This window comes from Pleurodeles waltl, chromosome 8, assembly GCF_031143425.1.
Source record: "Pleurodeles waltl isolate 20211129_DDA chromosome 8, aPleWal1.hap1.20221129, whole genome shotgun sequence".
Lineage (NCBI taxonomy): Eukaryota > Metazoa > Chordata > Amphibia > Caudata > Salamandridae > Pleurodeles > Pleurodeles waltl.
This window is the reverse complement of record NC_090447.1, coordinates 1434226336-1434251364: the sequence shown is the minus strand read 5'-3', so window position 1 is coordinate 1434251364 and position 25029 is coordinate 1434226336. Positions and strand designations below refer to the sequence as shown.

General features: G+C 47.2%; 1 protein-coding gene across 4 annotated transcripts in view; it reads right to left on the bottom strand.

The window, feature by feature from the left end:
* SH3BGR (SH3 domain binding glutamate rich protein) overlaps positions 1-25029 on the bottom strand; it is a 204896-nt gene that overhangs the window by 160988 nt on the left and 18879 nt on the right. The window lies entirely within an intron of this gene.

The following is a 25029-nucleotide window of genomic DNA, read 5'->3' as shown; positions in this document are numbered from 1 at the left end:
GGTGCCCGAATGGTCAAACCAAGAAATCTTGCAGCACCGAGCGAGCAAAATGGCCATCCCTCCTGACCTCAGAGTCCAAACAGTAATGCTTTGCAAAAGTATGGAGGGATGCCCGGGTCGCTGCCCTGCAGATGTCAGCCACAGGAACACCTCTAGCCAAAGCTGATGAAGCTGCCTTGGCCCTGGTGGAATGGGCACGAAGCCCCACAGGTGGATCTCTCTTCGCCAAAGAATAGCAGATCTTAATACATAGAATGACCCACCTGGATAGCGTTCTCTTGTGAACCGCTCTACCTTTCCTCTTCCCCACGTATCCAACGAAGAGCTGTTCATCCTGTCTGAACTCCTTCGTCCTGGCGACGTAGAAGCTCAGTGCTCTTCGCGGATCCAGCCGATGGAGCCTCTCCTCCTCCTTGGATGGGTGAGGTGGAGGGTAAAAGGAAGAGAGAGTAATTGACTGCCCCAGGTGAAAGGGTGTAACAACCTTCGGTAGGAAAGCCGCCTTGGTCCTCAACACCACTTTGTCCTTGAAGAAGGAAAGGAATAGGGTTTCTACAGTTAGAGCCTGAAGCTCACTAACCCTTCTGGCAGATGTTATTGCCTCTAGGAAAACAGTTTTAAATACTAGGAACCGTAAAGAACAAGAGTGCATGGGTTCAAACGGGGCCCCCCATAAGAAAAGTTAAAACCAAATTAAGGTCACACTGAGGCATAACGAATGGCGTGGGCGGATACTTATTAGTGAGTCCCTTTAGTGACTTAAAGAAGGATGGTTGATCAGGAAGGCACAGAAAAGCAGATAGTGCAGACAGATAACCCTTAACAGTGGCAACTGAAAAACCTTTCTGTGCTAAATAGAGTGCAAATGACAAAATGTCAGATAAACCAGCTTTTAAAGGATCTAAACTATTCTCTCCACACCAGCTTGTAAACTTAGCCCAAAGATTCGCATAGATTGACTTGGTGGAGTGTCGCCTGGCCGATAGAATAACTTCCACCACATCTGGATGGAGAGAAAAGGAACTCAGATTGCCCCGTTCAATCTCCAGGCATGAAGATGCAGGCTCTGGAGGTGGGGGTGCAGAATCTTCCCCTGCGACTGCGAGAGGAGGTCCACCCTGCAAGGGAGACGGAGCGGAGGGCACTGGGAGAGTTGGAGTAGACCCTTCCAGGACATCTGAAACGCGTCCCCCAAAGCTCCTTGCACTGGATACTGGAGGCTGCAAAATAGCGGGCACTGCGCATTCTCTTGAGTTGCAAACAGATCTATTTGTGGATATCCCCACATCCGAAAGATATACAAAACTAGATCTGGATGAGGACGCCACTCGTGGTCGACCGAGCTGGGTCGACTGAATGTCTGCACACACATTCAGGACTCCGGCCAAATGATGTGCAATCAAGCAGATCTTGTGGTCCTGAAGCCAGGACCAGAACCGAAGAGCTTCTCTGCAGAGAAGATACGACCCCACTCCTCCCTGTTTGTTTATATACCACATCGCGGTCGTGTTGTCCGTTAGAACCTGGACTGACTGACCGCGAATGGAAGGGAGGAAGGACTTGAGTGCCAGCCGTACTGCCCGCAATTCTAACAGATTGATGTGTAATTTCTGATCTACTGGAGACCAAAGGCCTTTGATCTTCAGGTCCCCCAGATGAGCTCCCCACCCTAGAGTGGAAGCATCCGTTACCACTGAGGCCACTGGTGGGGGTAGCGAGAACGGCATTCCTTGAGACAGGTTGTAGACCACTGCCCACCATTGAAGATCCACTGCAGTGTCTCTGGAGATCTTTATCGAGTCCTCGAGATCCCCTTTGTGCTGAAACCACTGCCTGCGGAAGCACCACTGGAGAGCCCTCATGTGCCAGCGTGCATGAGTGACCAACAGTATGCAAGAAGCAAACAGACCGAGCAGACGAAGGTCTTTGAGGATTGGAACTACCGCTCCATTTCGAAACATTGGAATCAAAGCCTGTATGTCCTGAACCCGCTGTGGCGGAGGAAAGGCCCAATTCAATGTCGTGTCCAATACTGCCACTATGAACAGGAGGCGTTGAGAGGGCTCCAGGTGAGACTTGGGTACATTGACTGAAAACCCCAGGTCGTACAACAATTGAGTCGTCGACTGGAGATGGCATCGCACGAGCTCTGGAGTATTGGCTTTGATCAACCAATCGTCCAGATAGGGAAACACAGCGATCCCCTTTCTTCTGAGCTCTGCCGCTACCACCGCCATCACCTTCGTGAAGACTCGAGGTGCTGAAGTAAGACCAAACGGGAGGACCGCAAACTGATAATGTTGTGATCCCACCACAAAATGGAGATACTTCCTGTGCGATCTGAGGATCGGAATATGAAAATACGCGTCCTGCAAATCGACCGACACCATCCAGTCCCCTTCGTTCAACGCCAAAAGAACCTGTGAGAGGGTCAGCATTTTGAACTTTTCCTGTTTGAGGAACCAATTCAAAATCCTCAAGTCTAAAATCGGTCTTAGCCGACCATCCTTTTTGGGAATCAGAAAGTATCTTGAATAGCACCCCTGACCCCTCTCTTGCTCGGGAACCAACTCTATTGCACCTTTTTGTAATAGGGATAATACCTCCTGCTGTAACAGGAGAAGATGATCTTCCGAACAGAAGGATGGGCGGGGAGGGAGGGTGGGAGGAAATTCTCAAAAGGGAAGAGCGTACCCCTTCTTCACAATGTCGATGACCCAGGAGTCCGATGTTATGACCTCCCACATTGGAAGAAAAAGGGAAAGTCTCCCCCCTACTGGAAACGAATGGACAGGGAATGGTGGAGGACTACGGCTGCTTTCCTTGCTGCACCCCTCCCGAGGAAGAGGAAGAGACAGAGTGCTGCAAGGTGGCTCCTCTCGTACGGACTCTGACCCTGCCCCTGAAGGATCTGTAAGGCAGGGTAGAAGCAGTTTGTTGTGGTCCTTGCAGTCTTCCTCGAAAGGAACCACGACCAAAACCTTTAAATCTGCGAAAGCCTCTAAAGGTGGATGAGGCCGACGTCTGGAGTCCCAAGGATCTAGCTGTTGCTCTGCTCTCTTTAAAGCGTTCTAAGGCAGAGTATGCCTTAGAACCGAAGAGCCTTTCCCCATCAAACGGGAGATCCAGGAGCGTAGCCTGCATGTCCGTTGAGAAGCCAGATGATCTGAGCCAAGACTGCCTTCTAGAGACTATGGTCGTGCCCATAGCCCTAGCCACCGAGTCCGAAGTGTCCAAACCAGACTGGATGATTTGCGTCGCAGCCGCTTGAGCATCCGAAAAAAGTTGCAGCATCTCCTGTGATACATTAGGATGGCTCTTTGCCTCTTCCATAAGGGCATGTATGTAACGTCCCAGTATACATGTGGCGTTAGAAGATTTCAGGGCCATACTGCACGATGAAAAAGTATTTTTAGCAGTATGGTCCATCTTTTTCGACTCTCTATCAGCAGGAACCCCAGGAAACGAGCCAGGAGAGGATCTGGAGGAACATGATGCTTGGACTAGAAGGCTCTCCGGAGTTGGTTGCCTGGAGAGAAACACCGGATCCCCAGGCGCCGTCCTATAACGCCGAGCCACCGCCCTGTGGACTGCAGCGGTGGATACAGGCTCCATCCAAATATCCTTTATAGGGTCCAGTAGAGCCTCATTGAATGGAAGAAGACGCTCAGCAGAAGCAGATGTTGGATGGAGGACCTCAGTCAGCAAATTTCTCTTAACCTCCGCGGTGGGAGGAGTAATATCAAAAAAGTCTGCAGCTTTACGAATGACCTTATGGAACGTAGCTGCCTCCTCTGTGATCTCTCCAGGAGAAGCTAGATCCCACACCGGGGTAGTGTCCAGGTCGCTAGCTGAGTCTAGACCCTGGAAGTCACCTGAGGGCTCAACAACTTCTCCTTCCTCCAGGTGTTACCTTGCGTACTCTTCTTCTTCCAAGAGACGGAGGGCCAGACGCCTTGATCTAAGTCTGGACTCCAAGCCTGGAGTCGACAAGGCGTCAGCAGACGCCGAAGACCTCCGTCGGCGCCGAGCCTCGGATCCGTCCGAAGCCGGAGGCTCCGGCTCCACAGCGATCCTAGACGTCGATGGGATCCGAGGTGAATCCACCGGCGCCGTAACAGGTGTAGCCATCGGTGCCGCTTCAGACGCAGTAGACATAAACGGGGTGAACGGTGCAGACTTGAAAGACGCCGGAATACCCAAATCGTAGGCCAAAGGACCAGACGGACCTGCGTGACTTCCACCCGGCGCCATGGAAGTAAAGATGTTAAACATAGCGTTCAAAAATGCTGCAGGATCCGATCCCGGAGTCGGGAAAGCCGGGTACTGTTGTTGCTGCACCGGCGCCGGCAAAGCTGCCTAAGAGGGTCCAGGTAACTCCTGGCCAGGAGAACCATCAGGCCTCTGGAGAGGCTCGACCTCAAAGACCGACCCGGGTGACGTCGGGGTCGTCGGAGGAGGAGGGATGACGGTCGGGCTTATCGCCGACGTCGGACGACGCCGAGCCGACGGAGAAGCCGATCTAGACCTGGACCGACCCTTGCTCGATCAGCGCCGAGATCCATGACGGCGCCGAGAGCCACTATGATGATGGCGAGACCTCGAGGATCTCGACGAAGACTCCCTCCTATGACGCCTCTCTTTCTTCTTCTTGGACCGAGCCAAAAATAACTTCGCCTCTCTTTCTTTGAGCGCCTTAGGGTTCATGCGCTGGCACGAACCGCACGCCTCGACCTCATGATCTGAACTAAGGCACCAGAGGCAGTTATCGTGGGGGTCGGTAACCAACATCCGACCCCCGCATTGCTTACAAGGTTTAAAGCCGGATTTTCTAGGCTGCGACATCGTAACCGTCAGTTGGTAACAGTAGCTCCCTGTGAGCCTCAAAGAAACAACTGTTATTCGGGCACGGAAAAAGCGGGAACTGACGTCTGCACGTCGACGAGGGCTTCTTATTACCTGGATGACGTCATGTGGCGTCACGTGGAGTCGGGCGATTGTGACGTCATCGTCGACGTGCAGAGCTAGAAGAAATTTCCATTGAGGCTGGCGCAAGGGGAGAATTCTTTTGGTGAGGAATCCACAGGTAGGTGTATCCATCAGAAAATCAGTTTACTGAGAATATAGGATCAATACAAAGCTATGAAACACTATGGGAAGATTATACAGCTGAGATTCAAGAGGAAATTGCATCAAGGGAAGTAGGAAGCATCAGGAAAGAGGAAAACAAATCACAGGCATAGAACAGGAAATCCTATATTTAGAGGACAACTATATTGAGCAACAAACAGATGGAAAGATGAGGTATAAATTGGCAAAAACGAAGGAATATAAAGTATTAGCAATCAATGAGGTTACAAAATCCTACCTTATTAAACACAAAACACTCTATGAAACAGGGACAACGGAGGACAGCTTCTGGCATAGCCGAATAGCCGTGAAGAGCAACAAAGATATGTTTCAGAAGCTTGTACAATAGCAGGATTTTCCAAGATCACATAAACCTTTGCTGAGATTCTAGAACATTTTTAAACGTCTCAAATATGAACACATCCAACAGACCCCCACACTGTTTAATAATGGCTGCCCCACCGACAATTGCGAGAGAGCATAAAGCAGAATTAGAGAAAGAACTGAAGAAGGGATAGGAACTGCACTGAAACAAATGCAGTAGGAGAAAACTGGCTCTGGTTTGAAATTCGGTCTCTAGTTGGCAGAGGTGTGCATCCTTTCCAAGCAGGGACCATATTCCTAGTCAGGGTAAGTCAGATACACACTTTGCATTAACCTGTGCTCACATTCTGGTAGCTTGGCACAGAGCAGGCAGTCTTAACTTAATGGGCAATGTGTCAAATATTTGTGCAACAAACACACACAGTAACACAATGAAAACACAAGAGAAAGACTCTACACAATTAAAACGCCATAGAAAAAAAGAGAATATTTATTGGAGTAAAATAAGTTGCAGACAGTATTCGATGTCTTTGAGATTGCAGAAGAACAAGGGGAAAACCAGCAAGCCCTTGGAAACACAGTCATTCCAAGTAAATTCTATGGCAGGACCGGAGGCTTCGGATTATGCCTCTCCTTCTTTGCTGTTTGTTAACAATAACACACAGAGCAGCCAATAAAAATAAACTTTACCCCAACAATCAACATTGACATCATATCCTCTGAGCCAATCATGGTCCTCTGCCCCGTATGTATAGGTCTCCTGGCACCATCTTTGTCCTCTTTCTTTGCTGCTGCAAGGCAAGATAAGTGTTTTCTTGAATATAATGTCTATTTTCCCCTACAGTGATTACACTGGTTACACTCCTACTCCCCGCCACTTTACCGACGGAGGTGCAAGGTGGCAGGGAGATGACGCACATCAGCGCGAGGACTTTTCAGCTCGCCACATGCGCGTGCATCTTTCGCGCAGCGGATGCTTACCAATTGTATATCGGGAAGCGAGTGTTACCACGCCGAGGCTTGGCAAGTAAGAGCCTGCTGCCGCAATCTTGAGGCCTCATCTTTGAATAAATGCCTCAGGGACAGCGTGTCTCCTACATCCACGGCCAGGGCAGGTTTAGGCTATACAGGCATCACTCCTTAGGGGCTTTAAATTGTAATCATACAGTTTTTCTGTAGTCGGCTGTACAATTTGCCTCCTACATGCAGCCTCTTATCTGGGTTGCCCCTCTCCCCCATTGACTGACCGTAGTGTCTGTAATTATTCTTGGTGGCTCTCACCCAAGAAGATGATGATCTTACTCTAGCTGGTGACATTGTCCACGCGCTGGATGCGTCTGTCACCCAGTCAGTAAATAGAGCATTGGCAGTAGCTCCACAGCCCATCGCCCGTCAATTAAAGAGGTACTCTCTCTGTGTACCCCCTCGGGGCCCAGAATCTACCACCACGCCCCCTCTCCGACAGAACGATGTGTCCCCCAAGCCTTCTGACTGGCCTCACGCAGCAGCCATGGCCAGCATGTCCCACTCCATTCCTGAAACCACACCTATTCAGCCCCTAAAGCATCCACTTCTGCTTCTCCCATAACCTACAATCCCCCAGAGAATGACACAGACGTATCTTTCTCCAATAATTCTGACTCCGACGATGACTCCTAACGGGACCCAAAGCGTTGTCGAGATAGCCAACGCGACATGACGTCCTCCTCCCTTTCAGGCACACTGTGAGCCCAAAACTCAGCCCCAGACTTTGATCCTGACAACATAGTCTATCCCTGCTCATCTGATTGGTCTCCCCTCCCAGCAGTCTCCGATTATGTACATGACAGACTGTGCAAAGCCTTTGACAGGGAGGCCTGGAATAGATTCTGCTTTGAATGCCCCTGCCCGACATTCCACATAAAGATGCAGAGACTCTGGAACTTGACGCCAATCTTGCCACCTTCCTCAAGCGATCCTCTAAGGATCCCAAGAAGGGAATTGACAGGTCCTGGAAGGCCTGACAAGACAAACTCCTTGACCTTTCTGATCACTTGTGCAAAATCCTTGATATGGCTGTCATGGCAAAGCAATCTGATATCGCTATGACCCTGATGCCTTGAGGGGCTGGGCTCAATGCACTCTATGCCTCCTAGGCAACGCCAACTGCCCACTATCAGAGGAGCGCAGACGGTCAGTGCTTATGCGCACAGACCCTAAACTCACTGAATTGGCAAATGCTGAGCCAGGTCCCTTGGCAAATGGAATGCTATTAGGCAATAAATTAATCAAGGACCTTGGAAAATTGGTCGACACATTTATGGCCTTGGACAAGGCCTAGAGTTCCATTCAAAAAGTACTTAACCAGTGCCTTTTTACCAAGGCTGGCCACTCCTGAGGGTGACCGTCGGGTCGTTTCTCCTCTCACAACCCCCAGCCCTCCATCTCAACTGGAGGCTGTGGCTATGCCACACACACAAGAGAAACTTTCTACCCTGCCACAGCGAAAGGTGGATGACCTCGGTTCACAGAGGCTCCTTCCACGCCCAATCCAGTTATGGTTCCGGATCAAACATCCAAGGTAAGATTGATTCTATCCACTTCTGTGGTTTTGGGGGTAGGACACAATTTTTCTTAACCATCTGGTCTTTCTTGGCATAAGATTCTTGGGTACTAGAGACAATCATGGGGTTCAGAATGGAATTCGCTGGGGAACCCTTCAAGTCCTCCCTCCACCGCCTCTTTATTTTCCCAATCAGATCGGTCCTTTGGGCAGCAAGAGATAGACCATCTCTTAGTGAAAGAGGCAATCTGCCCTACTCTCCCAGACCGCTCAGGTTTCAACAGCAAGATCTTCCAAGTGGCAAAGAGAGGAGGCGGCTCCTGTTTGGTCATAAATATAAAGGAGTTTAACAATAGGATCCTCTATCGCCATTTCAAGATGGAAGGAATTCATCCCCTCAGAGATATCTTTCAAGAGGGCGAATGGAATTTCTGCCTCGACCTGAAGGTTAGTTATCTCTCAATCCCAGTTTGGCAACTACATCAGAAATTTCTTCAATTCATATGGAAAGACCAATAGTTCCACTTTAAAATTCTCTCCTTCGGACTCTCCTTCATCCCATGGTGTTTTACCAAGGTCATGCGCCCGGTGGTGGAGAGTCAATGTTCCAAGGGTGTTCGTCTGATTATTTTCTTAGATGACATTCTGATCATGGGCCAAGAAACACAACTCCTCCTGAGTCACCTGAATTGGACCATCCAGCTCTTGCAGGATCTAGGTTTCATCATCAAAGAAAATAAATCTGCCCTCTCTCCCTCCAGTTGCATGGCATCTCTCGGATTCCACATCAACTCCACTTTCTCCCAACTGTCTCTTCCCTCTCAAAGGTTACGAGCGGCTCAGAAGGAGATTGAGCCAGCCTGTCACAAGGACCAATTCTCTCTGAGAACCCTGACCAGGATAGTAGGTCTCCTGTCCTCCTCAATCCAAGCGATTTTCCTGAACCCTCTACATTACTGTGCTCTGCAATGCCTGAAGCTACAACATCTCCAGAGAGGTGTGGGATTCTCATATCTCATCACCCTCATCCCCAAGACCAAATCCGAACTCTAGTGGTAGTCAGACCACGTGTCCGCATGGAACACCATATCTGGCACTCAGCCAGACACTGTGCTAGAATCAGATGCCAGCCGGTGGGGCTGGGGCACCATATGCGGCGACGTATGCACCGGGGGGGCGATGGTCTCAGGAGGAAACTCGTTAACGCATCAACTGCTTAGAACTCTTAGCTAGATCCTTTGAAATACAGACTCTGGCTCCTCATTCCAAGTGTTGCGTCCTGCTGAGAACGGACAACATCTCGGCAGTCCGCTATATAAACAAACTGGGAGGAATGATATCCCTAGTCCTGGCGGAAATCGCAAAGAACTTTTGGCACTATTGTCTTCAACATCCCATCTCAGTAACAGCAAAGGATCTACCGGGACAATGCAATGTGGTGGCAAATCGGAACTGAGGGTATCTCAGGAATTCCAGCGAGTGGAAGATCCACTACTCAGTCTTCCAAGCCCTTCAGGATCAGTGGGGTCAATGTCATACAGATCTGTTTGCATCACACCTGTCCCACAAGTTGGCGGTTCTTATCTTGGAGACCAGATCTACTGGTCATTGCCACGGATGCCTTCCTTCAACAATGGATGGGATCTCTCCATTATGCTTTCCTGCCTTTTCTAATGATTTTGAGGGTCTCTGCTCAAGCCCTTTGCCAACGGATGGAGCTGATTCTGATCACTCCTCTGTGTAGGGCTCAGTCATGGTTTCCTGTTCTGTTGGAGATGTCTCGGACCCTCTGATCCAAAGTCCAAGAGCTTCTGACAGACCCAGTGGGTCAGACCCATCCTCTTCTTCTGCAGGGCAATCTTCATCTCATGGCTTGGCGCATTTACGGACACGCTGGTTCATGCCAAACCTTTCAGAACAGGCTGTTACATTGATCTCCGCAACCTGGTCCGAATCCATTTATAAACGGTACGTGTCAGCTAGGTGAAAATAGTTGGGTTGGTGCGACTCCAGGGGGCACCCTTTACCCCTGTCATCAATTTCTTAGCAGAAATGGCCTTCAGTGGTCTTGGCGATTGTTCAGTCAATCATTATCGCTTCGCTCTCTCTGTAGGCCACACCTTACTTGAGGGTAAAGAGACTCAGGAACATTCCTTGGTAAGTAGGGTCATGAAAGTTATTTTACTCTCCAATCCCCCTCTTTCGAAATATTCTGTTCTGTGGGATGTTAACATCATTCTTAAATTACTCCAACAATGGGCAGCTAATTCCGACCTATCTAGGAAACAATTTTCCGCCAAGCTGACTGTATTACTATACCTAGTGTCTTGCAGGATGGTGTCAGATGTCAAGGCCTTTGACCTTCTGGGCCACGTTTTTTCCCCAGACTGAGTCACTTTTTCCTTCACTAGAAGTATGAACACCTTTTTGAAGCAGATTACTTACCCTAGCCTTCCATAAAACCCAAAGCTTTGAAATGCTCAATGCCTGAAAGAATACGTAGATCACAACAGAGAATTTTGTTAGTCCAATAGGGCCCAGCTCCTAATTGTCCCCCAGAAACCTTTTCATCCTGTGTCTTCCATCACTTTGGGTCGCTGGTGGATTCTTTCAGAGGCAGGCATAGATACTTCCAAGTTCGGAGCACATCCAGTGAGAGGAGCCATGGCTTCTAAATCGTTCAGCCTAGGTTCTCACCGACAAGACATAATGAGGGCAGCAGATTCTACATTCAAAACTTTTTATAACAAGCCAATTATTGATGCAGCTTCCTTAGTTATACAACAGCTTTGAACAAGCATAATCTGAAGCCTCTGATCCTGACATAGAATTAAAACTTTTCTAGTTATTGTGTCAAGAATTTTCAATTCTATTAAGGTCACAGAGGCAAGGATCATCCCACCCTAACTGTCCTCAATACAGTAAAAAAAAAAAAAAGTAAAATGCGATGAGAACATGTGCAATTGTATTGTTGATGTTTTCCCTTCCAGCTATGTTAAATATGGTTTATAATGACCTCCGTTTTGGAGTTCCAGGTTTTATGATGCCTTGTCTCTATTTTATTGCAGAATCAGATCAAAAGAATGGGTAACGAACATTGGATCTTCCATCTCTGTTTCTGTTTCAGACCTTGTTGGTCCTTGTCCGACTTTGATGCTTTGTTCGTTCCACTGAGTCTAGCAGTGGTTGTCCTACAGTTGAGGCGATATCCAGTTTGAGAAGGTTTATGGAATGCGTCATGCCATCAGGCAAACAAAGAGGATGAAGATGGCGCCAGGAGACCTATATATACACATCAGAGGACCGTCATTGGTGCAGAGGACATTATGTCAATGTAGATTGTTGGGAAATTTTGTTTTCTATAAAGTTTATTTTTATTGGCTGCTGTGACTGTTATTATTAAGTATAATCCTCACCTCCGTGTCCTTAATAGAATTGAAAATTCTTGACAAGATAGCTAGAACATCTTTTAGTGGCAATCCTTACAGCACAGCAGTCTTCGTTCCAGCAGAGTTCCTCCCAAGTCCAGAAGTGTACTGATTTCAGGGGGTCAGAACCTCAGTACTTAAACTAAAAAGTGCCTTTGAAGTGGGGGGTGACTTCAAAGTAGCCGCTATGAATGCACACGTCCCCCATTCATCCAAGCCCGGGCTCCAGATCATCAGTTGGGGGTAATCAGCCCTTTGTGTGAGGTCAGGGCACTGCCCTTTGAAGTGTAAGTGTGAACCCTTCCCATTCTTCCTGCCCAGGAAGACCCATCAGTATGCAGATGAATACAGGTGTAGTTGAGAGTCCTGTGTTGTGGCTGTCTGAAGGGAATGCAAAAATGTAGCTGTCACCCAGCTGTCCAGACATGTACTGGAGACAGGTTGTCAGGCACGCAGAGCAGTGAGAGCAGATAAATATCCACTTTCTGAAAGTGGAATTTCTAAAATAGTAATATTAAATCCCACTTCACCGTTAAAGATGATTTATCATCACCATTCAATGATATGAAACATGATGTAACTACTCCTTCCTGATCAGGAATTACACCTCAGAAGTATATTAAGGCAATCCCATTGCAGGCCTATGAGAGGAGTAGGTCTCACAGTAGTGGAAAAACATATTTGGGAGTTTTTCACTAGCAGGACATGTAAAACTTAAAAGTACATGCCATTCCTTTTACTTACATAGCACCCTGCCCTACAGGCTACCTAGTGCATTCCTTGGGGTGACCTATATGTAATAAATGGGGAGTTTAAGGGTTGGCAAGAGGTTTTAAATGCCAAGTCGAAGTGTCAGTGATACTACTCACACAGGCTCTGCAATGGCAGGCCTGAGACATGTTTACAGGGCTACTTTAGTGGGTGGCACAGTCAGTGCTGCAGGCCCACTCGCAGTATTTACTTAACAGGCCCTGGGTATATGCTATACCACTTTACAAGGGACTTACAAGAAAATTAAATATATCAATAATGGATACATCAATGTTACCATGTTTAGGGGGGAAGCATGTACACTTTAGCGCTGGTTAGCAGTGGTAAAGTGCTCCGAGTCCTAAGACCAACAAAAAGATATATCGAAAAACAGGAAGTGAAAGGCAAAATGTCGAGGGTAAGACGACCCTAAGGATGCCAGGTTTAACACATGTACCCCCCAGCAGAAAGTGGGGAGAGCTACCCAGCCTCTAGATGGTTCTCATCACTAAGGCAGAAAAACCTAGATAGGTCATCAGCATTGGCGTGGTCTGCCCCAGGTCTGTGTTTCACCCTGAAGACCACCCCCTATAGGAAACTAGACCACCTGAATAACTTTGAATTTTCACCCCTCATTTGCATTAGCCACCTGAGGGACATGTGGTCAGTCTGAATCAGAAAGTGAATACCAAACAGACGGCCTCAACTTCTTCAGGGCCCAAGCCACAGCAAAAGCTTCTCTTTCCGTAGCACTGTACCTCTGCTCCCGGGAAGAAAGCTCACATAGAAGAAAGCTACAGGTTGGTCCAGGCCTTCTTCATTGAGCTGTGATAAAAATGGCCCTATGCCATGCTCTGAAGCATCTGTCTGAACGATAAACAACTTGGAGAAGTCAGTGACCTCAGGTACAGGGGCTGTGCACATGGCTTGCTTAAGTCAGTCAGCATGCCTCTGTCCAAATGACCTTTCTGGGTTGCTTCTAAGAAGTCTGCTCAGTCAAGGGGGCAACAATGGTACTATATCCATTGACAAACGTCCTATACTAACTACCCTGTGAGGCCCAAGAATGCTCTGACCTCAATCTGGGTTTTGGGGGGCTTTCAATTTCAATTTCAATTTTCAGTTTCAATTTTGTCCTGGAGTGGCGGAACCTTACCCCTGTCCACCATGTGTCCCACGTACACTACCGACCCCTGCCCTATCTGGCACTTACTGATCTTGACAGTCAGGCTTTCCGTCTGCAGGGCAGGAAGCACTTCTCAGAGGTGAAAGAGGTGCTCCTCCCAGCTGCTACTGAAGACAGCTGTGTCATCCAGATAGGCAGCTAAGAAAGCCTCCAACCCAGCAAGGACCTGGTTCACCAACGTCAGGAAGGTGGCAGGTGCATTCTTTTATCCAAAGTGAATCACTCTAAACTGACAGTGGCCCTGTGGAGTGGAGAAGGCTGATGTCTCCTTGGCTCCTTCCATTAGGGCGATCTGCCAGTACCTCGATGTAGGATCAAAGGTACTTAAGTACTGTGTAGCCCGTAACCTGTCAATAAACTCATCCGCCCAGGGGATAGGGTGAGCATCAGTCTTTGTTAAAGAATCTAGTCCTCTATAATCCACACAGAATCTCAGTTGAGGTGTGGTGCCCGGTGGGGCAGCTTTTGGTACCAGAACCACAGGACTGGACCAGGGTATAATGGAGAATTCTTTCACTCCTAAATCCAGCATCTTAGATTCTTCGCTCTTGATGCTGGACCTCACCTTATCCGACAGCCTGTAAGATTTATTCTTGACAGGGAGGTTGTCCCCTGTGTCTACATCATGGGTACAGAGGTGGGTAATCACAGGAGTAAGGGAGAAAAGAGAGGAGCACTATTCTAACAGTTGGCAACAGTCCTTCTGCTGTTCAGGAGCCAAAGTGGGGGTAAGGATTACTCCTTCCACAGACCCATCCTTCTCCCTGGAGGCTAAGAGGTCAGGGAACAGTTCTTCTCCTCAGCTTCATCAGTCACCAAAAGAATGGCAAGCTCAGACCTCTCAAAGTGTGGTTTGAGGCGATTGATATGAAGTGCCCTGCGGGGTTGCCTGGAGGTCTTAAGGTCCATCACGTAGGTGGCCTTACCCTTCTTCTCAATCACCTCATAGGGCCCATTCCATCGGTCCTGGAGGAACCCAGGCTTCACAGGTTCTGTTAAGGCAGCACGTTCTGGTTAGCAGAGGCGAGGCCCTAGCCAGGCAGGACCTACTACTCCTGTCAGAGGTAGGTGATTACACTCACTGTATAACCTCCACTCAACCATGGATAGTTTGGCACAGAGCAGTCAGGCTTATTACAGGGGCAATGTGTAAAGCATTGGCACTGCACTACCACACACCTACACTGGGCGACACAAGAGAGACTTCACATGAGGTGTATGTAAATAAAAGTTGTATTCAATGCACACATTCATTAATACAACATGAACATCTTATAAATCTGGGCATCAATCACATTTAGAAATACAACTAGTAGTACTAGGCCCAACTGTGTTAATACAACATTAGCAGTATGTACATGTGAGAAAAAACATAATACTTTCCCACCCAGCACCCTCATGTGGTCCAACCACATTGGCAGCACAAGACCCACCCTAGCGCTCACCTCCAATTCAATATCACACAGTTAAAGGATTTAAAGGATGCAGTCCAGTTTCCAATGATAGCAGGAATGTGTACATGCAGGGAATCTCAGCACTTTTAAAACAGCTCCGCTGCCTAGGCCGCATAGGTAAACTTCAATGTCAACCATAATAATAAACAGCGTGCACAGCACCCCAGCCATGTGGTGTAGTCAATCACAGGCAATCACTTGCACACACTTGCTCCGCACTGCTATGCATTGCCACGGATATCAGGCAGGCTAGTATATATGCACTCGCAGACACTCACTTCTAGCACCTTCCAACCAATTCCCTGCCCCCAAGGGCTAGAGATGCAGTAACCTTTCCCCAGACACTAGGCCGCTCATGGCCGGTGGTTACATTTATTCAGGATCCCGGGACAAAGGAGGGGGGAAGGAAGACAGAATGGCTGATCAGGCAGCAGTCGACAAACTGACTACAACTCAGCAATTTCAATCAGGGGTCTCCAAAATTACCTTCGAGTGTGGGCCCCGATCTGCAAAGCATGGAGGGAGGGTGACCCAGGGATACACGCTGTTCAGAGTGGCGCCCAGCCAAGCCAGACACTCTAATACACAAATAGTTCCCAATTCTGCGCCTCCCAGGAACGGGAGCACCAAATCTGAGGCGCGATGACTTGGGCTGCCCTAGGCGTCTCGGTTGCACACGAAGAGTTACTAAATCTGCACCTTCCTGAAAGGAAGCACAACGTCAGGTGCACAATGATTTGAGTCACACTGGACGATTCCGATCATCCATGAAGAGTTTCCAATATCTGTGGCCTCCTGGCATGGGCACAATGTCTGGTGCACGATGACTTGAGTGGCACCAGGCAATTCTGATCGCACAAGCAAAGTGGTCAATGCAGTGCCTCCCTAGAATGAGGTACAACGTCTGGTGTGCAAAGACTTGAGCCGCACAAGACAAATCCAGTCACACACACAGAGACGCCAGTTCAGCGGTGCCGCACAAGGTAGAATGCAGCACTGCTCTGGGTACGCTCCCACCTCCGAGGGTCGCAATCAGTGATATAGACACCGCACATAATGAGCATGCACTCGGGTGTTGCACAACAGAAATGCAACATGCTTGAGAAAAGCAGGCCACGCACAGTCCTGCAACCGGTGAATTTGTTCACTACCAACCAGACGCTTAGACTTGTCATGACCCCAAAATAAAGGGCCACAGTTCTTAATGCAGGCAGTACTTTGAGGGCTCAGCACCAGGAAAATCCAGTCTACAGGCGCAATACTTAGTTCTACGCTCTCAACGCTGCTACCCGGTGGAATCCAGCGGACCGCATAGACGAGTAGAATGGCACCGCTCTCCAGATGACACAGGTAGAAGGTGTATGTTCCTCGCAGGAGGTCTTTGATGTTCCTGAGACCTCCATAAAGAACAGGGGGCAAGCCAACAAACCATTGGAGAGCACACTTCAGAGTGCCACACTGCAGCAAGCAGTTTGCCCAGGCCAGCAACGATGCAGGAAGGTAGCACAGTCCCTTCCCAGGACAATATGTACTCCTGTACACAACAGATTCCTCTGGTAGTGTGCACCACGCAGTTTAGGTTCTCTGCCCCATGTTCCTGCAAGTGTATCTCAGAGTTGCTAGAGTGTGGCACCCCTAGTTATACTGAAGTGTGCCTTTAAAATTGGGGGTGGTTCAAAGGGTTCATCTTTGAACCACAGATGTCTCCCCTAAATTTCAGTCCTGCCTACCATGGGGCCGTGGAATGCAGATCTTTACCTTTATTGGGGCCGTGATCTGGCTCTGAGAGGCCAAGTGTCAAAACCTCTTCCTCTAATCTATCCAGCCAGGCCCTCAAATAGTGGAGGTCTGTTCCAGTTGCCCATATTTTATAGCTGTCGCTGGGAAATGCACAGATATGTTTCCCCCCAGCCTCCAGAGGAATGAAGCTGAATTAAAAAGGCACACAAAAGGAGTTTTAGAACATATAAATGCCCACCTTCTAGTAGTGACATTTCCAAAGCATTACTGACAAATTAACCTTTACCATTGGAAAGGGTTTGTCTATGTGAATCCAATGATAGTAAACATTATGAGGCTGCTCCACTGCAATCCACTATTGCAGATAAGATTAATTAACTTTCCCCCATATTAACCTATGGGCGAAACAGCTCTCAATAGGAGTGAAAACACACATGGGTATTCTTCACTCCCTTGGTACATGTGCCCTCGCACACGCACCATCCTGCAGGAGCAGGCTGGACAAAGATATAAAGAACACCACAAAGGTGCAAGTGCGTCGATACAGGCCTGCTGTGACAGGCTCAGTATATATATGAAAACATAGCTGTGCAAGTGTGCACATACTGGCAGCTGTTCCAGGCTCAGTATATATATGTAAACACCAATGTGCACAGGTGGACAAGTTGGCAAGCTGTGCCAGGCTCAGTATATACTACTCTCAATAACGCCATTTCCAGGAAACTCTGTATCACTTTCAGCCAGGGCAGAACTTTACGCAATATGCCGTGCCCCTGTCATCAAACCAGGGCGGCTACTCTTACAGCCCAAGGGTTTTTATAAACATGGCTGCTGTAATGTGTGTCAATTCCCTCTTGATAAAACAAAATATTTTAAGTACAATACGACAACTATGCATTCAATTGACACCTTTATTAGCTGCAATACTAAATTTGTTGTATACAGTATCATTTGTATATGCCAACCTATATATATGTGGGAAGTACGATCAGACGACTTAAAGAGAGGATCCAGGAGCACATTGGGACAATTAGGAACTGAAACAGCAATTATCCACTTTCCAACCATTTTAATACTGAACACAGGATCACAGAACTGACTCAACTCAGGTCCCAAGAAAACTTGAAACTAACTGGATCACCAAACTCAGGGCGGTTGATATCAGAATTAACACAGACCAATAATTGCATTTGTATTTGGATGAATAACTGTCTCTTGGTTGCTGTGTAATCATCATTAAGTTACTTCATTATGGTGGGAGTTCTAAAAAATTTTGTACACTCATGTTGTACAATTTTGTAAGTCATGTTTTGTTTACCAATACATTTACCATGTACTATACAATGGCACTACTTTACACCATTGTATTTGCGTTGGATGTTAGCAGTTTCCCATTTGTACTTTGTTTTATCACGAACTGAATGAATAGTGTCCGTCCACGTTAACGTTATACATGGACTATTGCACTTGTACTTTGCCTACTTTTCCATGAGCAATTCCTCTCGGTTCTCTGTCTCAGGAGGGAAGCTGTATCTCGCTTGATCATCTTTCCAGTTTCCCATCACTTCAACTATTCCAACTTTGACTGGGCACTATACCCCCACTATTAGAAAATGCTTCTTGCTACTAGTGACTCCTCAGACCTTTGCCTGTTTTGTACTCTCATACGATTACACTGTATTGATTCGCTATCATGTTCTTTTTACCTCCGGCTTCTACATGTGGACTTGTTTTGAGTAATAGGAGGCTTCTTCCTTGTGTTTTCTGTTTTTTAAACTATAATATCAAATAGTTTTGCACATTTCAAGATGGCGCTACCACTTGGTCTCCTTACTACCAATAGTAGGAATCAAGTCCGCTTTCTACCTAGATGCCGTGCACACTTCTTTAGCATCCATGGACACTGTGCAGAGTTGTTACTGCTTACACGCAAGCTGTCACACTAGTGGTGAGTACATTGCACTCTATGGCCTTGACACTATGCACACTATCATGAGATAGGTTACTACTAGGGACTGTTCTCTGGCTTTTTTTTGGGAAAACTGGAAAGAAGCTTATCATGGTTTTATTCTTCTTGTAAATCCGGCACTTTGGTCTCCTTTACTTAACCTCTGTGGTATGCATTACTCTTTTTACTTTTTCTTTACCCCGCAGGTCCTCTGACAGGCATTTTATTAATTATTGCTACCTGGAGGCCCTTTGTTCACTTTGCAATTTTAATGACAATTCACTGTTTACATCTGTCCATTCCTCAGGACGGTCAGCGTATTACTTTCCTTGAATCAGCACCGTTTTGCACCACATTTCTTTGGTTTGTAAATACTTTTTTGCTCAGGGTGTTTTTACTTGGCCCTCGCACATATCCATGTCACGCAACACTGTCCCTGTTTTATTATACAGGAAGAGCCTCCTGTTCCACACCTTCTCTTGCTTCTTCAAATTTGTCCGTCTGTTTATATGTATCTTGGTCCTTGTGTTTGACGGATTTTTGCACTTCTGCTGGACTGCTGAGGTTTCTCCCCTCTTGCAATTCTGATTATGTCCCCAATTATGAATATGTCTTCACTTCTTAGGGTGTTCTTGGGTCCTTCTCCAACTTTTTAGAACTACAGATCCACCGCATATAGTCGTTATGAACACCTTTGTGCACGGGCTTTTGGCTTATTGATGATGGATGGCGTTCCTTCACCATGTGGTTGACTAAGCTTCTTTCGCACTTTGTTTTTTCACGTTTTCTTGGCTATGGTGTTGCACCTTTTGAGAATATTAGATTATTGATTGCCTTCTTGTATTTGTTGAACCTACATCCTTGAAAAAGTCATCTTTCACAAAACATGTGTGAGTTGTCTTCTTAAATTGGATTTTGCAATGAATTATCTTTAAAATTGGAACTGTAGCCATCGTTGCACCATTTAATTCCACCAATAAAATGGACCTGTGAGATAAACAGATTATTAACCGACTTCATGTGCTCTGGGTTTACTATCAGGTTCAGTGTATATATGAGAACACCCATGTGCAAGTGTGCACATACTGGTAGGCTATGCAAGGCTCAGTATATAAATGAAAACACCAATGTGCAAGTGTGCACATCCTGACAAGCTGGGGCATTCTCAATATGAGAACACCATTGTCCAAGTGTGCACATACTGGTAGGTACCACTTCTTAATATATGTTGAAGGGCACGCTCACTTTCCCACTGTACTTACATTGGCAAAGCATCTAGGGCTCTAAGGCCACTCAAAGAGGATCAGCAAACCCTCAGGGAAGAGCAGACCTCCTAGGTAGGAAAGCCCAAGTGGGGGTTCTCCCCTACTAGGGCATGGGACACCCTTGATTACCTGCCCTGCCTTCTATCTATCATCTGCTCGACCCTCCAGGAATAGCGGAAGGCCTACACAGGGTTGGCGAAGGTAGGGAAGATCCCACCCTGAGCGCAGGCACCCCTGTGCCTTCACAGGCCTGCACTATTAGGCCTAAAATGTGTCGGTCAGGCTACTCTGATGGATGGCACACTCAGTGAAGCATTCCACTACTGGCCAGGGCTGTACCTGCCCCAGGTATGTGGTGTACCTTTTTATAGGGCACTCCTGGATACGGTACCTAAAACAAACATGTAAGCCCCCCTTCCTGGCATGGGTAGGAAGGGTGTGTGCACTCTCCCACTGTACTGCAATGGGAAAGTGCCCAGAGTCCTAAGGCCATGCAAACAGAGTCAGCAAAAAACTAGAAGGAAAAAGAACAAAGCTTCAGGGAACTAGGGTAACCACACTAAACTTCCCCCCCTCCAACACTATGCTATACACCCCTGGGATCCTACCTCCAGTGGGAGGGTGTGCTCTTTTTTGGACACGTGGGGTCTCCCTTGTCGTGTCAATACTCACCACACTCATAGCGCTTGGGCTACTGGCTTTTGTCAGGATAGTTTTGTTTCTGGTGGCTAGATTAGGAATGAGAACTAGACCCTTTACCCTGTGAGATGCTTTGTGGGCCCTTAGAGAACTCTTTCTTTTTATCTCCCCCCTCTTTCTTCTGTTGGGAACCCTGACCACTCTTTTGGAAGTGCCCCCCTCCCTGCACCTTTGTGGACACTCTAGTGTTGACCCAATTGTCCGCCTCCTTAGCAAAGTTCCTGGAGTCGGTCAGCTTGCTGTCCACCAGGTGTTGGTGCAGCTCTGGAAAACAATTAGCATGCATGTGCTCCTTCAAAAACAAGTTGTACAGCCCTTCATCATCATCAACCTTGCTGCCCCTCATTCAGTGCCTTACCAGCATAATCCAGAAAATCTACTCATGTTTGTGTTGTGAGTTTGTGACTAGTCCTGAACCTTTCAGGTGTCAAACTAAACTTCCTGACTAAAATAGTTTTCATGGCACTGAAGTTGGTCTGGTCCCTCACCTCTAATGTAATGTGTGTGTGTCCCTCCCACTGTGGGCATCTACTACCAACGACTAATCCCCAGACCTCCCCTGTGACCCTGTGCACTTTCAAAGCCACTTCATAGGATGCCAACCATTTACCTATGTTATCCCCTACACCAGTGGTTCCCAAACTGTGCACGGCGGCTCCCTGGTGCGCCGTCAAAACCAGCCAGGGGCGCCGCACACAGTCTGGAAACCACTCGGAGGTGCTTTGAATCGGTAGCTTTTCCTCGTGGTATTGGAAAAAAACACCCTGCATTAATTATTCTGACCAGCGGAGGGCGCCAAAGTACCATTAATAATATCCCTATGACAAAAGAACAAAAATAGTTTCCAATAAATGATTTTCAGCCACGTGAACGAGAGAATAAAGAAGACAAACGGTAAATAGTGTAGGTACAGGTACAGGCTGGGATTACGTTCCCCCACCCGCCAAAAAAAGTAACATAACGGGGAGCCGTGGCCAACACAGCCAATAGGTCAAAGGAGCCGGGGATCAAAAAAGTTTGGGAACCACTGCCCTACACTGTAACTGGGCACCATATCTTTTGGGATATGGAATACTGACTCCCTTGAAGACCCTGCAGGTATGCTGCCACCATTACTGTTGTTGCTGGACACCTCATGTAGGGCTCTTATGTCCAGCTCATCAGACTGAACTCATGTGCCATTTTTCTCTCTTCCATGCCCAACCTTTTCTCTTCAAGAGCCTGCTCCTTCTCCAATTTAGCAAGGGCCTGCTCCTTCTCTAGCTTGCAAGCTCCAATTTCAGTTTCCTCTCCTCCCTTCTGACCTAGAGATCCTCTGGGGTCAGGTTCTTTGATGAGACACTGCTCCCCGCTCTGGGAACAATTACTACCACGGAACGTTGTTGACTTCTTCCACTGGCAATCCCAAATCCACATTGGTATCCAGGGTCATCTCCGCATTCTCCTCATGAACATTTCTGCTCCTCATCCAGGTCATCAACTCCTGCACCCTGGGGCTCTGCCGTGGCCCTTAAGGCTTTCCGCAGGTGCATCTTTGGTGAACCCTCTCAAAGAGACATGAAATTGCTTGCAAAAGAGCTTCATCTGAGCCACAGTATAAGACTCCAACTGGGCCAGATCAAATTCCACAACTTCAGGTGCAAGTGCTGCTTCTCCTGACTGAGAATTGTGTTAGTGAAAAAAAAAATCAAAAGGCTAATCAGGGAGAAATGAAAACACTTAAAAATGACCAGTACAAGACAGGCAAAACGTTTGCCAATCAAGAGGAATATGTTTGAATTGGTCTAAGTATAGAGATGCAATGAAAACTGAATTTAAATATGGTATTGCACACACAAATCCTATCTTCACCACTCATCACCAATCCTAGAAATGTGGTTACAAAAGACTCTATGGGACAAGGACAAAGAAGGAAAGCTCCTGGCATAACTGAATAGCCGTGAACAGCAACAAAGGTAGGTGAGAGAAATCAAGGTTTTAGAAGCATGTACAATAACAGGATTTTCCAAGATCACATAAACATTTGGTGAAATTCTAGAACATTTTTATAAGTCTCAAATATGAACAAGTCCAACAGACCCCAAACTGTTTATTAATGGCTGCCCCACAGACGCTGGTGAGACAGCATAGAGAAGAATTAGAAGAAACAACTGAAGAAGGATAGGGACTGCATTGATATAACTGCAGTAAGGGAAAACGCTCTGCCCAAATGGGCTCCTGTTAGAAATTGGGTCTCTCGTTGGCAGAGGTGTGCACCCTGCCCAAGCAGGGACAACAATCCCAGTCATAGTAAAAGATAGACACTTTACATGAACCTGTGCTCACCCTCTGGTAGCTTGGCACAGAGCAGGCAGACGTACCCTCACAGGGAATGTGTAAAGTATTTGTGCAACACACACACACACACACACGTACAATAACACAATGAAAACACCACAGAAAGACTCCACATAGGTTTAGAAAAATAAAGAATAGTTATCCGAGTAGAACAAGGGCGGTCATGAGAGACTGGTGCAAATCCAAAGTTCAGGCCGACTGCAATAGAGGGAAGGCCGGCTACAGAACCCACAAAGGGTCAGCTGAAACAATACCTTTGATAGAATAAAGTGTCGACATCAATGGCTCAATGCACCAGTATTTTCCAGGCGGTCAGGTCACTGCGTCGTCATCGGGCCCACTGAAGTGAATATGATGCCTCGTCGTTGTGAATCCACTTTTGGCAGACAATCTCTGTGTCAGTGTCGAAGTAGTAATGGGGCAGAATTATGCACTCGAGGGGGTGCATCTGTTTTTCCAGAAATCAGCTGAGGAGCCCACTTCTAAGGCCCAGGACTGGAGGGACCACCTCAGGCAAGGGTAGGACTCACAGATGGCAGAGTCCAGTAGAACTAGAAGAGTTGCAGGCAGTGTTTTATGTCCCTGAGACTGCCGAAGAACAGGGAGCTGGCCTGCAAGCCGCTAAAGTCCATCTGAGTACCTGTAAAAGTCTTGGCATGGCAAAGAAATTCTGTGGGGCAATAACTGAAATGCTCCATCCAAACAAAACTGGCTTCATACCCCACGGATGCACTAACCCTAACCTAATCCAACTTTCTAATAAGTATTGCTGCCAAAGTTACATAATTGAATGCAGCAGATGCGAACAAGGCTTTCAATTCAGTAGGGTGGTCAGTCCGTTTATTTATCTGGGGGAAAAAGGGGTTTGGACCAGAATTTTCAGCTTAAAAAATGCTCTATAATGAGCCCATCACAAAGGTCAGAATTAATGGTACACATATATAAAAGCAGTCCCAGCAGAATGGGAACATGAAAAGGATGCCCCCTTTGATTGCTGTACCACTGCTGAGAGGGAGAGTCACGGGGCAAGGATACTCCTCCCGGTTTGCCACTGACATTTTGTTATAAATAGTGGACCCAGAAGCAATTCCTAATTAGATTGAAGAACATATTTAAAATATACAGAAAATGCTTGTGACTAAGCATAAATTGGGAGAAATAACTAGTGTACCGATTAGGCAGGGCAACATGCCACTTCCTCTTAGGATAGAGGCCTCTCATGATAACTGTGTAGAGGCCTCTCACTGTAACTGTTTAAGAATCAGGGTCTCCAGAGATGAGCATACACACTATGTGGGCAACTTGGAACCATTAATGCACAAACTAAAAGCAGGTGTTTCACATTGATGCAATCTCCCAATATTATTGTTCAGAAGAGCTGCTATATATAAGATTATTGTCCTTCCCAGATTTATATACAGACTACAAAATACCTCATATATGATCCTCATATCTTTCTTGTTAAAAAAACAATCGGTCAGTTTACAGCGACATTGGTAGGGGCAGAAGGCACCTCATGCATTGTGTTGAGAAGGTTACAAAGATCAAAATATGAGGGTGGCACTGCACTCCCTAACATCCATAAATATTTTGATGAGGCCGCTCAACTATGCAACATAAATGAATGGACATACTCCCCAAAAGACGAACCAGCCTACTGAACGGACAGACATGCTATTGGTAACAGGGGGTATTTACCTGGTTTGCAAGGATGGAGAGTATTGGGGTTTCTCTCCCTTGCCAATACAACACTCATCCACACATGGAAAGAGATGGGTTGGGGGAAAAAGCCTCTCCCCAGGAACTCTCTGTGACCCTTTTCACTACAGGTCACTGCACCAGGTTACTTTAAGTCACCCCTATGGTAGGCCCTCCTAGCCCAGACGGCAGGGTACAAGTACCTGTGTGTGAGGGCACCCCTGCACTAGCAGAGGTGCCCCACGAACTCCAGTTCCATTTTCCTGGACTTCGGGGGTACAGAGATGCAATTTTATGTGTGTACTGGACATAGGTAACTACCTATGTCCAGCTACATAATGTTAACTCCGCACCTAGGCATGTTTGGTATCAAACATATCAGAATCATACCCCAATATTGTTGCCAGTATCGGAAGTATGATTCCAGGCACTCTGTGGGCTCATTAGAGGACCCCCAGCATTGCTCCTACCAGCCTTTTGGGGTTTTCTGGGCAGTCCAAGCTGTTGCCACCCCTCAGACAGGTTTTA